We start from the raw sequence: 14207 nt of genomic DNA, 5'->3' as shown, positions 1-14207 counted from the left end.
CCAGAAGCGGCTAAAGGAATGTCAGCCTACGAACCCTGCAGCATCTCACAATCTTCAAAGATGATTATAAGAAGCAGAGAACAGGGTGCTGGATCAGGCCACGGGGGCCTTTAGTCCAGCATCATGTTCTCACCGTGGCCACACAAATTCCCATTATGGGAAACTGACAAGCAGGTCATCTAGTCCGATCTCAGCTAGATCATCCATGACAAATGGGCAGCCAGCCTCTGCTTAAAAACCTCCAAGGAAGGAGAGTCCATCACCTCCCGAGAAAGTCCATTCCACTGTCAAACAGCTCTCCCTGTCAGAAAGTTCTTCCTTAAGTTTAGTTAGAATCTCGTTTCTTGTAACTTGAAGCCATTGCTTCAAGTGCTACCCTCCAGTAGATTTCAGTGTGGTTCACAACACGGAATTACAATATAAGAAACTCAAATTTCGTAATAAAAGCAAAAGCAAACCAATAATCCCCCTTTCCCACAATAGCTCAGTTGGTAGAGCACAAGACTCTTCATCTCAGGGTCATGGGCTTGAGCCCAAGGGTGGGCAAAAAAGATTCCAGCATTTGCAGGGAGCTGGACTAGAAGATACTTGTGGTCTATGATTCTGTAACTACTCCATTCCGAACTTGAAAATGGAAAGCGTAATGCTGGTGGTCAATAAAAGAGGTTTAAAGACTGTCTCAAGGCAAATATTTAAAAATGTAGTATAAACACCGACAATTGGGAAACACTGGCCTGCGAGCGCTCCAATTGGAGAACAGCCTTGACCAAAGGTGTCATGGGCTTTGAAGACACTCGAACTCAGGACGCAAGGGAGAAACGTGCTAAGAGGAACGCATGCTTGGTAAATCCACACTGTGATCAACTCCTGCCCGGAAACCAATGTCCCTACTGTGGAAGGACGTGTGGATCCAGAATTGGCCTCCACCGTCACTTACGGACTCATTGTTAAAACCGTGTTCATGGAAGACAATCTTACTCGGCTACGAGGGATCGCCAAAGAAGAAGATTCTGTGATTCTGTGATCAGTCTGCACATTTAAAAGGGTATCAGACGTTAACCAGTCACAGGCCTGGTTGAAGAGGAACGGTTTTTCCTGGCACATAAATGTATATAATGAAGGCACCAGACAAGCATCCCATGAACGGGGAGCCACTGCAGAAAAGGCCCCGTTGTCGTGTTGCCACCCTCTGAACCTCTCGTGGAGGTGTTATGGAGAACACCAAGCTGCCAAAGGCGGCTTTAAAATGTATGCAAAACAGAGTCTCCCTCTTCTACTTGCTAACCGCAAGCTGCTCCATGTGTGATTCCTCTCTGTGGCTGAAACAGCAAACTCAAGAAGGAACTGGAAGCCCAGCAGCCCAACTCAATGACAGCAAACAGGAGCGCCTAGTCCACACGACTGCCTTTCTCCCCGACAAAGCTCCAGCGCTTTCCGCAAACGCGGGGCAAGCAGACCCTGACTGCTGAGTCTTTTCGAGGCAAGAAGTTGCAGCGCTGGAGGAAAGCTGCAGCGTTAAAAAATGCTGGCTTGTTGCTCAGGAGTTAATCTGCTCAGCAGCCTTGCCGGGAGAGAGAGAAAAGATGCCAGCAGTTCTGCTCCCGGGTTTTCCCCGCATTTGAAATACTGGGTGCCGTTCTGGTTGCCTCACCTAAAAAAGGATACTGTATCTTAGACTTGGGACTCAGCTATACAGCTGCAAATAAAATATTTTAAGTGTGTTTTCAGGGCAATATACAATGTGACAGTAGATGGCGATGGGGAGCCTTACGGAAAATTCAACATCTTTTTTAAAACGCTTTTTTTAAAAAAGCATTTTCACAATGGTTTTTTAATGTGTGCAGATTCCACTTCAGAAAAGGGGGTGAAGAAAGGTTGCAGCATCTCGGACTTTTCAGGTTAAAGGTGAGGAGCAGGCCACATGGTGGAAGTTTGTAAAGTGATGCCTGGCAAAGAGGGAGTTGCACTGAGCAACCACCTGCCTCAATATTTGCCTGAGAAATAAAATCATGCCATTTTTAAAAATTGTCACTATTATATGTCCTTTCGATATACTTCGTTTGTGAGCTATCTTTTCAAGAAGGGCAGTTTGCCAAACCCAACTCTGAGTACTTTTATGAAGGGGGATTGGGCACATTTTTCAAAATAAATAAAGAGAAGGTACGTCAGTGGCTCTTAACCAAATGGAGCCTCCAGAGCGGGAGCAGTATACCTCTGGGTCCCAAACAGGGCCGGATTCAGGTTTGATGAGGCCCTCAGCTACTGAAGGTAAAGGGGCCCTTTCTATGTCCAGCTGTCCTTTGTGAGCAACAAATTGTCGCTGTTTTTTGTGTTGAATATATGCTATACTGTAATTTATGGACCTAATAGGTACCTAAAGCCATTTGCACATGTCGCCTTGCAGCCAGTCCATGCAGAATGTAGGCACCCTATATATAGAAAGGAGCAAACCAGTGATATTTTGGGGAGAAGGCGGGGCCCATGACTTACATCACAGGAGCCTACACAACACAAAACACTGTTGCCATGTGTAGGTTTTATCTCATTTGTTTTTTATCTTATATTTTGGAAATGTACATCCAGGTTTTTTTCTTTAATTTTTTGGAGGGGCCCCCAAGAGAGTGGGGCCCTAAGCTAGAGCTTGTTTAAGCTTATACATAAATCTCGCACTGGTTCCAACTGCTAGCGATGGACAACAGGGGACGATCATCGTGAGGCTCCCACAACAAGCCTGCTAGCCTCTGTGATGCATTGCACAGTGGAGAGAGAGACGTTTTTCTCCCTCGCTAATAACATTAGAACTCATGGATATCCAGCGAAGCTGAATGTTGGAAGATTCAGGACAGATGAAAGAAAGTCTTTCTTCACACAGCAGAGAGTTAACCTATGGAACTCACTCCCACAGGATATTTATTTATTTATTTATTATTTCCCGCCCATCTGGCTGGGCTTCCCCAGCCACTCTGGGTGGCTTCCAACAAAATATTAAAATACAGTAATGCATCAAACATTAAAAGCTTCCCTAAACAGGGCTGCCTTCAGATGTCTTCTAAAAGTCTGGTAGTTGTTGTTCTCTTTGACATCTGGTGGGAGGGCGTTCCACAGGGCGGGAGCCACTACCAAGAAGGCCCTCTGCCTGGTTCCCTGTAACTTGGCTTCTCTCATCAAGGGAACCGCCAGAAGGCCCTCGGAGCTGGACCTCAGTGTCCGGGCTGAACAATGGAGGTGGAGACGCTCCTTCAGGTCTACTAGACCGAGGCTGTTTAGGGCTTTCAAGGTCAGCACCAACACTTTGAATTGTGCTCGGAAACGTACTGGGAGCCAATGTAGGTCTTTCAAGACCGGTGTTATATGGTCTCGACGGTCGCTCCCAGTCACCAATCTAGCTGCCGCATTCTGGATTAGTAGTTTCTGGGTCACCTTCAAAGGTAGCCCCACGTAGAGCACATGACAATAGTCCAAGCGAGAGATAACCAGAGCATGCACCACTCTGGCGAGACAGTCCGCAGGCAGGAGGGCAGGAGCTGGGAGACAGCTGCCCGGGACACAGAATTGACCTGCGCCTCCATGGACAGCTGTGAGTCCAAAATGACTCCCAGGCTGTGCACCTGGTCCTTCAGGGGCACAGTTACCCCATTCAGGACCAGGGAGTTCTCCACACCCGCCCGCCTCCTGTGCCCCCAAAACAGTACTTCTGTCTTGTCAGGATTCAACAAGTGACCTAGATGGCTTTCAAAGTTGAGTGGACAGCTAGTAGTCACCATGACTATGGAGAAGTCAAAGGGTGAAATGCGTCTGAATGCCAGTGGCTGGAAATTGAAGGAGGGGAGAGTCGCTCCTGTGTTCGAATCCTGCTTACGGGAATCTGGTTGGCCCCTGTGAGAACAGGACTGGAGATGGTCCTTCTGTCCTTCTGTTCACAGAACAGCCCACGCAATTCAGAGATGTGCCGTGTGCTAAGACACGCCAGATGGCACCGGGGGGGGGGTGGCAGCGGAGGACGGGCTTCCAGAGCACACACATGCACTGCAGCAGAAAGTGAAAATATGCCCACAATGTAGAAGCAACCAAAATAGAGAAAAAGCAAATTTCACTGGGAGAGGACAACAAATAACAGAGTCTCCCCAAAGCAGAGTTTTGCAAAAATCTAGTTCCACACCGCCTGACAGCCTGTCCCATATTTGTCACGCTCCCCAGTGGGAGGAAAGACACGAGATCACGAGGATTGCAGGGGGCAAACTTCCTGGCCCAAACAGAGCCCTGCGACAAATTTCATCTAAAGTAAACCGTTTGTCTAAAGTACACTGCGACAAATTTCATCCAGTATTTCCTATGTGAGTGAATCAGGCAAGGAATTTCCAGGGTAGCAAAATCAGCTGCAAAAAGCCAGCTTTTCTTTCAACCGGCAACGCACGAACCTGCATTATATCAAGTCAAACCTTTGGCCTGTTTAGCTCAGTATGCCTACTCTGACTGGCAGTGGCTCTCTCGGGCAAAGAGTCTGGAGAAGCGGGCGAGTGAACCTTCTCCACCCAAGGCTCTTACCACTCTGCCAAGTTCCACATATTACGAACCAAAACAAAGGCGCCAGAAGAGAAACCCCAGGATATTCCTTAGGAATTTGCCCAGAGCAACTGCGGGTCAAAGACGCTTCCCAGCCGTTGAGATTTTCCTGCCCATGCCCTCTTTTACACATTTTCAGTCCGAAGATCATGCCAGCCCGAACACCCACCAGGAAGAAAAGCCATCGTTGAACAGAAAGGTGCAAACAAACTCGCCCCAAAGATCCTTCGAGCCCCAGGGTAGCACATCCTAAGATTCCCCCAAAATGTTTATTTTAAGAAAAAAAGGCACTGTGGCACCAACCTCTGGGCTTCACCTCCTTTGGCAATGTCTGAGTGGGTCTGAGCTATCCATGCCCCCTTTTACTGAAGGCTGCTGTGCTTCCGTCAAGAGTGAGGGAGTTTCTGCTTACGAGACCTTTCCAATTGCAGAAATTGCAGATGAGGAACTTGAAAGGGGGGGGGGGGGAGATTGAATATTCGGCAGAAAGCGTTTTGCAATTAGCTCATAGCAGAAGGAAGGACGGCGCGTGGGCATTCCTGTCTCCTAAGGCCCCAGAAATGCAGAAGAGCCTTTTTTTAAAAATAAAATAAAATAAAAAATGATTGATGGGTGAAACTGATCTGAAGAAACAAACCCTTGAAAGACCTTTAATCCTAATCGTTTGGACTGCTGGTTTTCACGGCTCTGGCAAATTGCCCTTCTTGAAAAGGTATCGCCTACACTAAAAGAATCGAAAAGGCAGAGGTTGAATCACACACAGAGATATCACATGTGGGTGGATTTCCTTTCTTCAACAAACTTTGAGCCACACGGTCATTCAGTGCCACCAGTATATGCAAATGTCAAACTCATTTAAGACCCCCGTAGAAACTTTATTCTCAATAAGGATGGCGCTCACAGATGGAGAATGGATTTATTTTGTCGCATCTTTCTTATTTGTAAAGAGAATCCCTGTATGAGTTAATACTTTATTAAGCCTTTGGAACTGAACTACATCTTTGGACTTGTTTTTCCAGACTATGACACTCCACGGTCCAAATTTTTGATTCTTTCCTTTTCTTTTTTGGGGGGTTATGTTTGTACATTTTTTGTTGTTAACAAAATCAATTATTTTTAAAAAGGAGGAGGAGGAACGGAAGAGTTAAACATGTTGTGGGGACTGGGGGAAAGGGTGCAGTTCAAGACAGAACTCCTAAAGAACAGCTATTAAACAGTACTCCAAGCGGCTCCATTGACCCCTGTTGATGATTTGGGGACAATTCACGAGGATGTTCTCCTGAGCACACACCCAAACACACACACCCAATGCAGACACTCCAAGTGTCCCTATTGTCCAGTGACAGTCCCGGATTTACAGAAGCCGTCCCAGTTTCTGACTGGATCCTGGAATGTCCCGTTTTCCCTTAAGACGTCCCTATTTTCTTCCGAGAAATGTTGGGAGGGTGTGGAGTTATGCAACCCCCGAGCCAAGGAGATAAGTAACTAGACAACCTTTGGAAGTCATCTGAAGGCTTTGAACCACCTAGGGAAGGTATTTAAAATGTTTAACGTTTTACTATGTTTTTATCTATGTTGGAAGCCGCCCAGAGAGGCTGGAGCAGCCCAGTCAGATGGGAAGGGTATAAATAATAAAATCGTTGTTGATGATGTTGTTGTTAAGGGTACAGTGGATGCTCAGGTTGTGAACGTAATCCGTGCGGGAAGCACATTCGCAACCTGCAGCGTTCGCAACCCGAGTCTGCACACACGTGGGTTGCGATTGGGTGCTTCTGCACATGTGCAAAGCACGATTTAGCACTTCTGTGCATGCGCGACCGCCGAAACCCGGAAGTAATCCATTCCGGTACTTCCGGGTTTCAGCAGTTCGCAACCCGAAAAAACACAACCTGAAGCGGCTGTAACCCAAGGAATGACTGTATCCTGATTTTTTTGCAGAAATTTTGGAGGGTGTGGAAACTTGATGGCTGGGACGCTGACCAAGAGTTTTGCCAGAGGGCTCAGACATTCCAGCTGCTGAACACTGGAGCCATTCAGCCCCTGCCTGTCTGCTTCCAAATCTTATCGACAAAATCATGAGATCTACAGGTGGGGGGAGATGATCTCTCCACAAGCCGGGCAAGCCACACAAAACGACGCAGAACACAGCCACCTTCTAAGCCGGCGCTTCTCGCAAGGGCTCTGCTCTACGTCCACAATCACCTGTTGAACAGGTGAGCCACCTGTTGCCAGGATCTGCAGGTGGGGAGAGCAAATGCTGTTGCATTCAAGTCCTCCTTGCCAGCTTCTCACTGGGGCATCTCGCCAAAGAGTTTGTGCCCCAAACCTGGATCTTGGCATCCAGGAAATTCTCTTTCAACACCATCTTTTTCCTTGCCATCAACCTCTAATTGGATTTTGAAGACAGGTGAAACTAATTGTTACTGCTATGAATTTTATTGCATTATTGTCTTCCTTGGTGGGTTGCACACCCTCCAAATCAGGGCTGGATTTAGTTTTGATGAGGCCCTAAGCTACTGGAGGTAATGGGGCCCTTTATATGTCCAGCTGTCCTTCGTCAACAACAAATGGTCGCTGTTTTTTGTGTTGAATATATATGCTAGATGGTAATTTATGGACCTAATAGGTATCTAAAGCCATTTGCACATAACACAATATGTATTTTATCAAAGTAATTGCTGAACTGAAATACAATTAAGAAGTATATTAATAGTGAAATACAATTAAGAAGTATATTAGTAGTGAAATAATTATTAAGCTCTAAGTTAAAATGATTTTTGATTCATAACAAACTTAATAATGCAAACACATTGGCATTTGGCAATAACAAAAGTTCCTTTAGAAACACAATTTACAGAGACTCATCATCTAGTCTCTAAAAACCAGTCTCTATGCAAACAGTCCATGCAGAATGTAGGCACCCTATATATAGAAAGAAGCAAACCAGTGATACTTTAGGGAGCAGGCTAGCAGATGGGGGCATTGCTTACATCATAGGAGACTACACAACACAAAACACTGTTGCTGTATCTAGGTTTTATTCTATTTGTTTTTTATCTTATATTTTGGAAATGTACATCAAGGGTTTTTTTTCTTTTAAATTTTCTGGGGGGCACTGCTCCAAATGTAAAATCTGGCACTGCTCCAAATGTCCCAATTTCCCCAGAAAGTCCCGGAATTACGAAAGCCATTTTGGCTTCTGATTTGATCCCGGAATGTCCCCATTTCCTCTGCCAGTGCTACTGCTGCTGCTGAGCTCTGGGAACAGGTTGAGCCAACACTTGTCGCAAGGAACAACGGTGGGCGCGAGGGAGCATCTCATGGCCTCTCCATAGCGGCTGTGGCTAGCCTCCTCCCTTGGGCAGCTCATAGCGGCATGGCTGCCGCTGCCAAAACCCAGCCCAGTGCAGAGGTTCGATGGCCATCTGTCATGGATGCTTTAGCTGAGATTCCTGCATTGCAGGGGGTTGGACTAGATGACCCTCAGGGTCCCTTCCAACTCTACAATTCTATGATTCTACCAAAGATTAAAATAAGATCAGGATTAAGGGGTTTTCTCAAGACGGTATGTGTGCTGTGTCCCCTTGGTGATGGCACTGACTCTTCTTCTGATAGGAAATGCTCTGCAGAAAATAGGAGGAGGGTAAGATGGAGGGGGAGGGACGCGGGTGGCGCTGTGGTCTAAACCACAGAGCCTCTTGGGCTTGCCGATCAGAAGGTCGGCGGTTCGAATCCCCGCGACGGGGTGAGTTCCCGTTGCTCGGTCCCTGCTCCTGCCAACCTAGCAGTTGGAAAGCACACCAGTGCAAGTAGATAAATAGGTACCGCTCTGGCGGGAAGGTAAATGGCGTTTCCGTGCGCTGCTCTGGTTCGCCAGAAGCGGCTTAGTCCTGCTGGCCACATGATCCAGAAGCCGTCTGCGAACAAACGCCGGCTCCCTCGGCCTATAGAGCGAGATGAGCGCCGCAACCCCAGAGTTTTCTGCAACTGGACCTAACGGTCAGGGGTACCTTTACCTTTACCAGTTGGAGGGGGGAAATGAGAAATGTCCCTATTTTCATCTGAGAAATGATGGAGGGTATGTCCTTACTGGGCCGTGCAAACCGCTATTCTGAATAACACTTTGTAATAGGGTAAGGGGGGGCCCACTGAGGACGAGTTGATGGAACCAAGGGGGTGCTGGCCTGAAAAAGTTTGGGATCCCTTGCCCAAACTTTTTTCAAAGAGGGCCAGATTTGATGAACTGAACATGCGTGAGGGCCGACCAAAGCTGTTGAGCTTTTTTCAGATTGAAGTTTACCCCAAAATTGTTGAGCTTTTTTTCGCATTTACTCTTTTCTTTAGAGTTGAAGGTGCTGAACTTTTTTTAGAATTTTACCCAAGGACATAAGCTGCCACCAGGGCCAGATTGAATCGACCAGTGGGCTGGATTAGGCCTCCGTCCCCTTTCAATCTGCAAGGAACGCTCTTCACTGCAGGAAGTTTTATATTCCAGAACATAATGCAATTTGGTTCATTTGCTGCTGCTGTTGCTCCTGGGGTCAGGATCCGCTCAGTTGTGTGTTGCAGGGCGCCGGATCCGATAGGGCAACGGCCTTGACCCGTGTTTCCTGCTCCAGGAAGTGCATTAAGACATGATCCAGCGCCAGGCAGGAAATGCATGCGAAAAAACGACAGGCACTTACTGAAGCGGGGAGAGAGGAGCAACGCCTCTGCTTTCATTTCTGTGCTTTGGTTCCGCCAGCGAGCGCTCGGCTCTGGGCGAGGTGGCTGGATCAGGCCAAGGGCTCGTCCTCTTCTCGCAGATGCCTGTGAGAAGCCAGCAAGCAGGATCCGAGTGCAAGAGGCCTGCATTTTCCAGCAACTGGGATTCTGAAGCAAAGGATCGAATCCAGCCTTCCCATGCCCTCCTTCCCCTGGCCCTCCTTTGCTCCTGAGCGGTCCCGAGATGCCCACAAGTTGCCGTTGTTGTTATTTCACATGCCACATCCCTTTCCATGTGGTGCACACTTCAAATCCCCACCCAGACCATGAAGCCTGCTCCGCTCTGCCCTTGGGCCAGTCACTGCCTCTCGGCCTGTCCTACCTCGAAGGGTTGTTGTGGGGCTAAAAGGTGAATGGAGAGAATCAAGTGTGCCACTTGGAGCCCCTGGAGGAATATTAATAGCAAGTATCTGAAGGGCTGGAGGGTGGAGCAAGCTTGCTTTCTCCTGCTCCGGAGGCTAGGACCCGGATTCAAGTTATGGGAAAGTAGATCCCAAGTAAACATCAGGAAGAACTTTTTGACAGCAAGAGCTGTTTGACCGTGGAACAGACTTCCTCCAAAGGTGATGGACTCTCCCTCCTCAGAATAGAATAGAATAGAATAGAATAGAATAGAATAGAATAGAATAGAATTTATTATTTTCCCCCAGCTACTCTGGGCGGCTTCCAACAAAGTATTAAAATACAGTAGCCTGTTAAACATTAAAAGCTTCCCTAAAGAGGGCTGTCTTCAGATGTCTTCTAAAAGTCTGGTACAGTGGTACCTCAGGTTACATACGCTTCAGGTTACAGACTCTGCTAACCCAGAAATATTACCTCGGGTTAAGAATTTTGCTTCAGGATAAGAACAGAAATCGTGCAGCGGCACTCAGCGGCAGCGGGAGACCCCATTTGCTAAAGTGGTGCTTCAGGTTAAGAACAGTTTCAGGTGAAGAACAGAGCTCCGGAACGAATTAAGTACTTAACCCAAGGTACCACTGCAGTTGTTGTTCTCTTTGACATCTGGTGGGAGGGCGTTCCACAGGGCGGGCGCCACTACCGAGAAGGCCCTCTGCCTGGTTCCCTGTAACCTCACTTCTCGCAGGGAGGGAACCGCCAGAAGACCCTTGGCACAGGACCTCAGTGTACGGGCAGAACGATGGGGGTGGAGATGCTCCTTCAGGTATACTGGACCGAGGCTGTTTAGGGCTTTCAAGGTCAGCACCAACACTTTGAATTGTGCTCAGAAATGTACTGGGAATTAGTGTAGGTCTTTCAAGACCGGTGTTATGTGGTCTCGGCAGCTGCTCCCAGTCCCCAGTCTAGCTGCCGCATTCTGGATTAGTTGTAGTTTCTGGGTCACCTTCAAAGGTAGCCCCACATAGAGCGCATTGCATTAGTCCAAGCGGGAGATAACCAGAGCATGCACCACTCAGGCGAGACAGTCCGCAGGCAGGAGGGCAGGAGCTGGGAGACAGCTGCCCCGGACACAGAATTGACCTGCGCCTCCATGGACAGCTGTGAGTCCAAAATGACTCCCAGGCTGCGCACCTGGTCTTTCAGGGGCACAGTTACCCCATTCAGGACCAGGGAGTCCTCCACACCAGCCTGCCTCCTGTCCCCCAAGAACAGTACTTCTGTCTTGTCAGGATTCAACCTCAATCTGTTAGCCACGATCCATCTCCAACCACCTCCTGACACTCACACAGGACCTTCACTGCCTTAGAGGCTTTTAAACAGAGGATGCCTGGCCATCGGTCAGGGATTCTGTAGCTGCGATTCCTGCATTGCAAGGGCTTGGACTAGATGACCGCCAGGTTACTCTTCACTCTCTCAAATGTCAGAGAGAGGATGTTTAGAAGGTTGGTGGTTGAAGCCCACCCAGGGACGGCTGTGCGCAGGATTCCTGCATTGCAGGAGGGGTTGGCCCAGATGACCCTAGGGGTCCCTTCCAACTCTACAATTCTATGATTCAATAATGTGTGTGTGTGTGTGTGTGTGTGAATGAAATGCAGTTAATAAGAATGATGATGTTTCCAGGCAAAGTAAAAAGCCTATTACAAAAATACATCCACACGTGGTTAAAATGCACAATAAAACCATTCCATCGAAACGTTAGAAGCATCCATCCGTAATTAAAATGTACAATAAAGAAAACCCACTGAACCAGCGTTAACAATGAAAACAATTGGAACAGGACGCTCTGGTCAGGAGATCAAGGGAAGGAGGCTGTTTTCACAGGTGTGTCTATCTGAGCTGGGGGAATGGCAGCACTGATGGGGCGCCCTGTGTTTCAGAAGGGAGAGCATCATGCCAGACCTTAGAATCATAGAATCTGATGAGTCTTAAGAGTTGAAAGGGACCCCTAAAGGTCATCTAGTCCAACCCCATGCAATGCAGGAATCTCAAACTAAAGCATCCCTGATAGACGGTCACCCAACCTCTGCTTAAAAACCTCCAATGTGGGTGAGTCCGTTCCACTGCTGAACAGTTGAAAGTTATTCCTGAATCTTAGAATCTCAGTTCTTCTCATCTGAAGCCATGGATTCGAGTCCTGCCTTCTGGAGCAGCAGAAAACAAGCCGGCTCCATCTTCCACGGATCTTCTTCTGACAAGATTGCCAACAGCCCCAACAAATCCTTTGCACATGAATTTTTTTTGGGGGGGGGGAGGATGGGGGGGGGAACGTACCAAACTGGCACAACAAGAGACCTTAAAACCTTCATTGGAGGTTTTTAAGCAGAGGTAAAGCAACCAGTGACCATTATCAGGTATCCCAGCAGACAGGATTTCTGCTGTAAACCACCTCCTTCTGTGATGCATGTATGATGTTTTTGGGGGTGGTCTTGGGCTCCAAGGTGGGCAATTTCAAAAGTCTATATAAGGGCTTGTTCACCATTGTTCTGGGCTCTCTCCTCCCTCCTGCGTATGGTGAGGGGGGACCCAGTTGCAACAGTTTAATAAAGATCTTACTAGCCTCTTTGCTTCTCAATATTCTCTGGTTGGCCTATTATTTTCTCCTACCAACAGGGAACCCACTTAAGGACTCTATATGGACTCTTGGGTACCCCATAAGGAAAAGGAGCAGGGTTTTTTTATTATAACATAGATTTCCCCCATCCTGTATTTGCGCATCCGGTTCTTCCTGCCTGTGCGGAACCCGACATTTGTCCCTATTGAAATTCCTGTTCTTAAGGAAGACCTACTAAACAGTGCATATAAGTTAAATAAGCAGGGAGACAATCCAAGCCGGAATTAAGATCGCCGGAAGAAATATCAACAACCTCAGATATGCAGATGACACAAGCTTGATGGCAGAAAGTGAGGAGGAATTAAAGAACCTCTTAATAAGGGTGAAAGAGGAGAGCGCAAAATATGGTCTGAAGCTCAACATCAAAAAAACAAAGATCATGGCCACTGGGCCCATCACCTCCTGGCAAATAGAAGGGGAAGAAATGGAGGCAGTAAGAGATTTTACTTTCTTGGATTCCATGATCACTGCAGATGATGACAGCAGTCATGAAATTAAAAGAAGCCTGCTTCTTGGGAGAAAGGTGATGGCAAACCTAAACAGCATCTTAAAAAGCAGAGACATCACCTTGCTGACAAAGGTCCGTATAGTAAAAGCTCTGGTTTTCCCAGTAGTGATGTATGGAAGTGAGAGCTGAACCACAAAGAAGGCTGATTGTCAAAGAATTGATGCTTTTGAATTCTGGTGCTGGAGGAGACTCTTGAGAGTCCCATGGACTGCAAGAAGATCAAACCGATCCATGCGGAAGGAAATCAGCCCTGAGTGCTCACTGGAAGGACAGATCCTGAAGTTGAGGCTCCAATACTTTGGCCACCTCCTGAGAAGAGAAGACTCCCTGGAAAAGACCCTGATGTTGGGAAAGATGGAGGGCACAAGGAGAAGGGGACGACAGAGGACGAGATGGTGGGACAGTGTTCTCGAAGCTACCAGCATGAGTTTGACCAAACTGCGGGAGGCAGTGGAAGACAGGAGTGCCTGGTGTGCTCTGGTCCAGGGAGTCACGAAGAGGCGGACACGACTAAATGACTAAACAACAAATAAACCGGTATCAGTTAAAATTGTAAAATCAGAATGCATTTAAAATGCCTGTTGGATTTATTTATTTTTGAGTTTTCAGTAGACACCTCAGCGAGAGGGCAAGGATATAAGGGATCAGGCAGTCCCTGAGAGATCCTGGACCCAAGTTGTTAAGGGCCTTGTAAAATAATAGAAGAAATGTGAAACTGGCCCAAGAGCATACGGGCAGCTGAGTGATGCGCTGACAAGCTAGTTTTCTGCTGCTCCAGAGGGGAGGACCTGAACCAATGGGTTCATAGAATCATAAGAGTTGGAAGGGACCTCAGGGGTCATCCAGTCCAACCCGCTGCACTGCAGGAATCACAGCTCAAGCATCCATGGCAGATGATGCTTTCCCCATTCTTTTTGAAATGTCACACAGAGTCGGACACGACTAAACAACTAAACAACAACAAGGGTGTGAGGCTGTGACCTGGGTCACGAACTAAGTATTTATCATTACAAAAGACTGGCCAGGGTCCCCAGGCAATCCAATCAAGTGACCATTAAACAGGTAACCTGGCAGACAGGAGGTAAACATACCACTCAGATTTCTGCTGTAGACCGCCCTTTCTGTGATGTAGGTATGATGTATCGGGGGGGGGGGTGTCTTGAGCTCCAGGGCAGGGAATTTAAAATGTCTATACTGTATAAGGACAGACACACCTTTGTTCTGGGTTCCTCCTCCTTTCCTATAGCTGAAGGAGCGTCTCCACCCCCATCGTTCTGCCCGGACGCTGAGGTCCAGCTCCGAGGGCCTTCTGGCAGTTCCCTCATTGCGAGAAGCAAAGCTACAGGGAACCAGGCAGAGGGC

At 47.7% G+C, this 14207-nt stretch overlaps 1 protein-coding gene across 7 annotated transcripts in view; it reads right to left on the bottom strand.

Annotated features, from left to right (window-relative positions):
* ARAP1 (ArfGAP with RhoGAP domain, ankyrin repeat and PH domain 1) overlaps positions 1–14207 on the bottom strand; it is a 149993-nt gene that overhangs the window by 125790 nt on the left and 9996 nt on the right. Inside the window, exon 1 of one of the 7 annotated variants that reach the window (XM_081001767.1) lies at positions 4867–4973. The exons of 5 other annotated variants lie outside the window; for them this stretch is intronic. The gene's annotated coding sequence lies outside the window, so the exon portion shown is untranslated. Of the gene's footprint in view, positions 1–4866; positions 4974–14207 lie in introns of those variants that run through there. One more of the 7 variants, XM_081001765.1, reaches the window with a different exon arrangement.

Source organism: Podarcis pityusensis (genome assembly GCF_964106645.2).
Source record: "Podarcis pityusensis genome assembly, chromosome: 4".
In the NCBI taxonomy this organism is placed as follows: domain Eukaryota; kingdom Metazoa; phylum Chordata; class Lepidosauria; order Squamata; family Lacertidae; genus Podarcis; species Podarcis pityusensis.
The sequence above is the reverse complement of the archived record's forward strand: the minus strand, read 5'-3'. Positions and strand labels throughout refer to the sequence as shown.